Source organism: Chaetura pelagica, unplaced genomic scaffold (genome assembly GCF_000747805.2).
Source record: "Chaetura pelagica isolate M959 unplaced genomic scaffold, ChaPel_1.0 scaffold420, whole genome shotgun sequence".
In the NCBI taxonomy this organism is placed as follows: domain Eukaryota; kingdom Metazoa; phylum Chordata; class Aves; order Apodiformes; family Apodidae; genus Chaetura; species Chaetura pelagica.
The window spans coordinates 352,898-361,007 of NW_009951919.1; the positions used below are offsets into that span (position 1 = coordinate 352,898).

General features: G+C 36.9%; 1 protein-coding gene across 1 annotated transcript in view; it reads right to left on the reverse strand.

The window, feature by feature from the left end:
• The window catches only part of RUFY1 (RUN and FYVE domain containing 1), a 17,811-nt gene extending 15,475 nt beyond the window's left edge, over positions 1-2,336 (reverse strand). Inside the window, exon 1 of the mRNA XM_009995151.1 lies at positions 2,327-2,336. The gene's annotated coding sequence lies outside the window, so the exon portion shown is untranslated. The remainder of the gene's footprint in view (positions 1-2,326) is intronic.
• Between the last annotated feature and the right edge of the window lie 5,774 nt (positions 2,337-8,110).

An 8,110-nucleotide genomic window follows, 5' to 3' on the forward strand; every position in this document is an offset into this window, starting at 1 on the left:
CACGGGGCCGGGCGGCCCCTGCCTGCCTGTCTGCTTGTCTGCTTGTCTGTCTGTCTGTCTCTCTGCCCGCCCGCCTCCCTGTCGCCCTCAGGCTGGAAGGCAGGTACCCAGGAGCCAGCTGGACGATTTCAGAGCAGCTACACGCATAAGCAGTTCGACACGCCCAGCCTCTCCAGAAATGAGTTTTCTTAACGTGCTTCCGCCTCTCGGGGGTGGAAGAGCAACGGAGAGTTTACTTTGTAACAAGTTACGAAACTAGCAGAAGTACACTTTACAGGTTTTTGTTGCTATCGTCGCACCCAAACATAATTTTAAATTAATAAATTTATAGTATCTTTTGAAATCTCAATTTTTTTTTGCAGTTAAGTTGTGACAACCTAATGAGATCTTCATTGCTGTGCCTGTAATTCAAGTCATCATAACTTCATTAAAATGGTGGCTTGGTATGACAGGCTGCCCTGGGAGGGTGTAGGGTCTTCATCTCTGGAGATATTCAAAACTTGCCTGGATCCAGTTCTGTGTAAAGTGTTCTAGGTTATGCTACTTCAGTGGGAGAGCTGGACTAGATCATCTCTAAACGTCCCTTCCAACTCTTAACAATTCTGTGATTCTGTGACTGTGACAGTTTACCTCTTGTGAAAAGTGTTTGCTTGCATCACTGACATTACAAAATAACTGTAGTCAGTAAGGCTACTTCATTAATATATTTGGGCTGTGTTTGATAGAAAAGATGAAGGGGAACTGAAATTACCTTAGTATGAAAATTTGACCTTACTTGATGTCTCAAATATTAATGTAGCCTACTAATGCATGGCTTATGATCCATTTTGCCATTCAGCAATTGTATCTGCTTGAGATACATCACTTATTCACTCGTGAGATAGTAGATGCTACATAGTAGCTTTTGTTTTGCTACTAGAGTGAAGTTTTTTGCTTTGTTAAGAAGTGTGAGGAGGGAAACGGAGAGTTGAAGATCAATTTCAGTGGTCTTGCAGGAAAATAAATCTTCAGGTCTCTATCTTACTTATTCTCTTAATATAAGCTACTTTAAGATTTATTCTTTCCTCTTGGCGCCTCAGACACTGACAATTCATCAGCTTTTGTTCCACAAAGCACATGGAAGTTCTTCTATTTTTTGCTGAGATTTCAGACATCAGCAGCCTTTTATTCATCTATGATTCATATGAACTAAGTATAGGCTTTGAGCTACTTGGGTTAGAGACAAGTTTTACTCCACCTTGTGGACTTCAGCAGCATTTGCCTGTGTTTATCTAATCGCTTCGTAGGTTGCTATCTTGCAGCTGACTATACAAATGTATCTGTTTAACTTGAGTAAGCCTTGACTGTGAAAATAACAGCAAACCAAGATTCCTATTTATGGCTCAGTATTTTACTCCTATAAGGTCATGATGCACTGCACTGCTCTGTACAGCCTTGAAATTATCTGCTTTGTAAAAATATTAAGTGAAACTGGCCCATAGTCTGTCACAATCTTTCCTTCTGTTACTATAAAACAAACATTTGATAATTTTATTTCAGGTGTTTGCTGAGTTCAAACAGAAAACATTATACTGTGCCTAAGAGGGTCAATTAAAAAAAAAAATAAATTAAAAATATTTTTTAAATTATTTTAATTTTTTTTTTTTTGCTACACAGCCCTATGATTTAATCAGGTTTTGCTTTCGACTAAGCAAGAAGTCTTGTAACATTGTACATTTATTAATTTTATATATATACATATATTGTATACATGTGTATGTATAAAACATATATACATATATTATATACATGTATTAATGTATATAAATATCTGAAGGGTGGGTGTCAAGAAGGAGAGGTCCATCTCTTTCCAGTTGTGCCCTGCGATAGGATGAGAGGAAATGGATGCAATCCACAGGATAGGAAGTGCCACCTCAACAGGAGGAAAAACTTTTTTACTATGAGGGTTATAGGATGTGTTTCTGTGTGACCTGCCCTAGATTCTCTGGTGGTCCTGATCTGGCAGGGGGGTTGGACTTCATGATCTCCAGAGGTCCTTTCCAACCCCTGACATTCTATGATTCTGTGATTGTAAGCAAGCCCTAAGTTAGTGGTTTGTTTTGTTTACAAAGTACAGTTTCCTAAGGACTAGGAGGGTGCAGTTTATACAGGATACAGCTTTAAGCACATTAAAAAAAAAAAAAAAAAAAAAAAAAAAAAAAAGAAAAAAGTGGTGTGTGACTTTGGTTTCAATTCACAAATTCATCAGAAAGGGGCACTACGCTTGGATAACACTATTCACTTTTAGCTCTGAGAGTGGGGTTGTTTTTATTTCTCTCTTCTGCAGATGATGGTATTTCATCTCCATCATCTCTTTGCAGACCACTAGTCCAGCTCTTGCTACTCACATGAAGATGAGCAGTCTTTTCTTTTGAAAGCCCATAATGTGGCTTGCCACTTGTGTAGGTCTGCCAAAGGACAGAAATGTCAATCTTGTGTCATGATAAACATAGAATTTTTGAGACTGAAAAGTTAATCAGGAAAGTCAATGACCCACTTACTACTTTTTGCTTTTCATAATCATAAAAATCAACCGGATACTTCTAAAGAGGAAGTGTAATGATGAAACTATCTGAGCTAAATGAAATTTATTTCCTTTTTCATGCAGATCTTGCATGGCCTTCTTTAGTTTTACTGTGTCATCCTTTCCCCTCCCCCTCACTCTCTTCTTCACTGAGGAAAAAAATAGTGCTATTTGAAATATTTAAATAATAGTGAATTCAAGGTCTAGAAACAGATTATTCCTGAAGGACTCTTATTTTAATCTGGAAACTGCACATTTAAGCCAAAAGTCTGGCTAGCCAAAATGGAATATAGTTAATTTAGGATTGGGAAAAGCTGTATCATTTGCATTCAGTGATATTGAAAGGAATAATAATTTTAATGCAACAATACTTTAGCAAGGCAGTTTATTTGGTTATTTCATCTTTATTTCAGATTTATTGGGTTTTTGGGCAATATTTTAAGAAACTTTTTTTTTCCCTCCCCATTTAACATACAAAATGGATCACACAAAATATTTAAAATCAGGAAAGATGCCACTGTATGCTTTCATGGTTTGCTGTCAGCTCCCCTTGCATTCCTATAACATCTTCTAACAGCTAAAGAGTATGTCATAAATGAGCTAGTGTTGTTTTTTACCTTTAATAGGCTAATAAATAATAAAGATGAAGTGTAGTTGTAATAACAAAAACAAACAAACAAAACACCTGAGTGTGTTGTGTGTTTAACAACGTATTATAGAAAATGCACAGAGCAATACTAGTCACAGTATTTAGTGAGAATTCAGTGATTTGTGGGTAAAGCCGGATACAGCATGTTCTGAGAAACCACTTTGTGCCAGCATGGTGGTGATACTCTACGTGTGGAGTGCAACTACCAAAAGTCACCTTCCAGGGATGGCAGCAATGCCAAGTACAAACTAGGTTACCTGCTTGTGTTGTACTATTCCCACCTTCCCCGTTCCTCAAACCACTACATCATTCTTGCCTTTGTGCACTGGGGTAAGTGCCAGTTGAGGAAAAACACTGTTAGAAAATGGTCACGTTTGTTTCCTTTAGGAAGTAATCCAAAAAAAGACCCAAAATCAAAACAAACTCCTTTAAAAATTCCATAGCAGTGAATGAATTCCCCTGTTATAACAGTGATAAAGTTATTGAAAACAACAGTTTCAGCTGTTCTACCTCTAGTGTAGCTAATTAGCTGGAAGTGATTGGAAAGAAAGTTCATCAGAGTGATTTATTTGTTGTTAATATTGTTTCCAGTTTTATCATCACACCCGTACTGAGTCAAAACAACTTTGTTGTGTGTGGGTTTTTGGTTGGTTGGGGTTTTTTGGGGGGGTGTTTGTTTTTTTTTAAACCACAACATTTTGCTCCCTGATCCTAACGTACCAGCTAGTGTCATCCTAGAAAAAAAATAATGATTAAAATCCTTGTTACTAGTGAAAGATTCAGCTGCTTGAAACTAAATTCAAAGTCATTAGAGTCCCTGAGAACAAACTGAAATTGTATTAGGTGGAAATGTGTGTCATTGCAGTAAACAAAGGAAGATCTAGAGTAAACGATTAAAGAGGAACTTGCATTGGATATTGGCACAGAATCAAAGGAACAACGACGAAACTCAGTGTATATTTACATGAGCCGCTTGAGACCAAATACTCATCTGATGTTTGTTAAGTCACAATCTGAGAAAAAGTATATGCATTCTACTCTGAACTATCGCCTGGTTTTTAGAAAGGGAAAATATCAGCTTTTAATGAATACAACTGACTGGCATGTGGAACATCAGAACGTAGGTAAAGGCAACACACTGGTTTTCATTTTTGTTGTTGGCATTATAATAAGAGAGGCAACAAGCAGACCTTTCCACTAGGTGTCACTGCGGCACTGCTTTATTCTCCGAGCAGCATCCAACAGGGCAAGGACACATCGACAGCAACTACCACGTTGTGAACCTACCTAGGAAAAAAACCAAAACCGTCTCTACAAGGTGTCACCCTCCCAGCAGGCGCTGTACGTACCAGGTTTTTGTCCCAGCCCTAAAATACCTCGGGGATTTTAGAGAACTTTAAGTAGTCTATCTGTTGGGAACAGAGCTAAGCGACAGCACAACGTTTCTATAACTTCTTTATTTTCTTGGAACAAATTTTTAAAATAGGAAAAGAAGCAAACAAAGATGCTTCCCTGAGCAACCCCTGAAGCTGTAGTGCTCTGTGATAGAAGCTGTGCTAATGGAGACCTTTAGGGGAAAAGGAAGTAGTTCCTTGGATTACTTTTAGAGGAGGTTCAGCTTGTGACTGTTGAGTATGTGTCCAGGTATATTCTCTAATGTAACCGTAGCTGTTAGTGAATTCAGGCCCATTTACCCATTCAAGAATTTAATGTGTGATTATGAAATAATTAGCATTTTACAAAAGATTTGATCTGAAGTAGTTGCGTAATGTTCCAAGCACTTCACATGAGTCAGGAGGTGTGGATGAATGGCCTAATCTGGGCCAGTCTACAGACCAAACCAGAAACCAGAGCACATCTGTTTGAATAATGTAATTCAGAGACTTCATGACCTGTGTGATTTTGCGAATGCTTCTCATGGCTTCTGTCTTTTGTTTGTTAGTTTGTTTCCTTGTCTCTTACTATATTGGATTTTTCTACTATTGCATGCAGACAATTTTAGATTGAGTGTAATTTTGAAAGTTTTATAAAAGTGGTGTAAATTAACTGTCCTGAGGGGCATAATATGGAAGGAATTATAAATGTGATTACAGGCTGAATCCTAGTAAGATACGAATACTGTATTTTTGAAATGTGCTGAGTCCCGTCTGTAAGATGCAGTAAACAAACAGTTGAAAACAATTGTAGCAGGTAATGTGAGAAGTGCAATTCCTGGCTTTTTTGTTGCCTTTCAATTTCTCAGTTTTCTGATGGCTTTGTGAATGACACTGCATACTAATTAGTAAGATGTCCAGAGAGCCTAAACTGAAAGTGAAGTCAATAAATCTTTAGCTAGCTTTTTTGTTTTGTTTTAAATAGAAGCAATATCTCTGTGTGCTACAGGTGGCATTAACTAAATGTGCACACCATGGCAAATTTCTGTTGACATGTCCCCTCATGTAATGGAGATCTCCTTAAACTATCTCTTGTGATCAAGATAGCTCCTTTTTGTATAGATACCTTCTCTTTGGGGATGAACTTTAAAAGCACACAATGATGGAAGTTACAAAATATATAAAATGCTAAAAGAGCTACAATTTATAATAACTAGGGTGGAAATAAAGAGGTATAATAATGGCTTCAATGAAATGGAGAACTTTAATCTTTTTAGGTGGAACTTGTTTAACATTTTGAGCTGTGTGAAAGGAAGAGACCTCTAATTGAATTGCCACTTTGTGCAAGTGGGGAGAGAAAGACACCTCTGGTAGATGGCTGTGTTTTGTTAATAGTAATTGGCAACCAGCTGTTCAAATACAGTATCTTATCATCCTTTTCCTCTTTTCTTTTCTGTTAATTCCAGATTTTACACGTTGCCCTGACTGCTGTTTGGAAAGATGAAACTAGTAACTGTAGAAAAATTTCCTAATCCTGTATTTGAATAATCTCCTTCTTTTACAAAGCAAAAGAAAACTTCCAGACCGTCACCTGAGGATGACCCTATTGATTGAAGCAAGGAAGAAAAATGCAAGGCAGTTTTGTTGCTTTCCAATAAACATAAACAAAAAATGTTTTTAAAAAATATAATGAGCCATAAGCAATCCTGTCATTCTCTGCCAATTACCATTTCAGGCTTGATAATATAAAAAATATGACACCCGCAGAAATGCCATGTTCCCAGATATTTGATTGGTTGTCATTCTGCTTAGAGGGTTAGACCTGTTGAAAAGTGATTCACTGTCCACACAGACACACTTCTCTTTTTCCTTTGACTCTGATGACAGTTTCCTACCTGCTATACTGCAGAGTCTGGTGAAAATTCAGCTGCTTGAGAAACATGTGGCACCAACACTGCTATGACTCAACAGCTGGCAGGTAGCTCTGTGCCTTTGCTGAGTAAGCTTTTATTCCTGAGTTTGCAATTGAATGGCTTGTAGTTTGTTGGAAAAATTAATATAGTGATGTGATAGTTTTTGTGGCTTCTTTTTACGTGGATCATTTCCCCTGCACATTGTCTTTCTGTTGCTTTAGCTTTAGCCTAACACAAATTAAAAGCAGTGGTCTATTTTTTAGTACCTGAGAATCTCTCATATAGCTGTTTCTATGAGGTACTGGCTAATTCACTGAATTAAAGACAAAAGAAAGAACCCAATGTTATTTTTCTTTTTATGATGACAATAGGAAATATTAGGTAAAAGGAACTATGCTTCTATGGAAGTAGCAGTTTTTGATGGACTGAATTTTTGTCTCTCCAAATTCCCATACCTTTCAGTCTTCAAAAGGGCAAATTTTATTTTGTACTACTTGCAGAAAAGCTATGCTTTTAAATAGGAAATCTCATGTTTTTACATTTTTGTTTACCCAGATACAACCAATTTTTATCTTAGTTTTGAAAAGTTGTAACAAGGCATGGTATTATCTGAAAAAAAGAGCTCAGTCTGCTGCTATCTCTGCATTTGCAAAGAAACTTAGGAAACCAAACCTTAGGAAACCTTATTTAAATGTAGTTCTGAATGTAGAGTTCATTACTGTCAGTAAGACACTCAGATTTAGCTTGACTTAAATGTCAGAAAATATTATTCATGTGTGGAAGACACTAAAGATCACATCTAACTGGTATATTGAATCTTAATTAGCAAGGAGACCATATGAAACACAGAAGCTTCCATGAACTGAGAAAACAACCTTGACATTCTCTGTTCAGCTTTGGGTATTTGTTGCTGACTTTGATCACCAGTGATAATCTCCAAAGAGCTGTGATTCTGGCTCACTTAAAAATTGGTTTGGCTTTCAAACCTTGCCTGTTAAGTCATTATTACCAAACAACTCTGGAGGGACTAGCACCTCATAAAAGGCATCTTATTTCCTATTTTGAGAGTTAGAGATTAGGCAACAACACGATATAAACCAAACCTTGTTTCTTCCCTGCAGCTCAGTTTACTCAGTGTTAAATATATTCTGTACATTGAAACTGTATCCTGGTTTGTTTGTTTGTTTGTTTAACAAAATAAAAGGCCCCATTATGTTTAGAAAAGGCCACAATATTTTTAAAATATATAATATACATAAATGTGAAATGGACAAATGCATTATTCTTTGCTTGAGATAAGGCCACAGTGCGCATCACAGTTAACAGACTCATCTGGCAACTGGGGAAAAAAAAAAAAAAAAAGTTTTTAGCCTTTGTTCTTTGATATTTGTTCTTGGCAGGATTATTTCTAATTAGATTGTTCCTTTTCCTGATCTTAGAAGGGACACAAACAGTGAGTGAACAAGCAGCTCATGCATCTGAAGTCCAGCTAATAAAGTGCAGCCTCTCTTGTTGAAAACATGGCTAAATTTAAATTTTTAAGAAGTCTGTTGTCATAACTAATTATACAGTTTCCCTTTGTTATATGAGGATGTTATGGCAGCAATCTGTA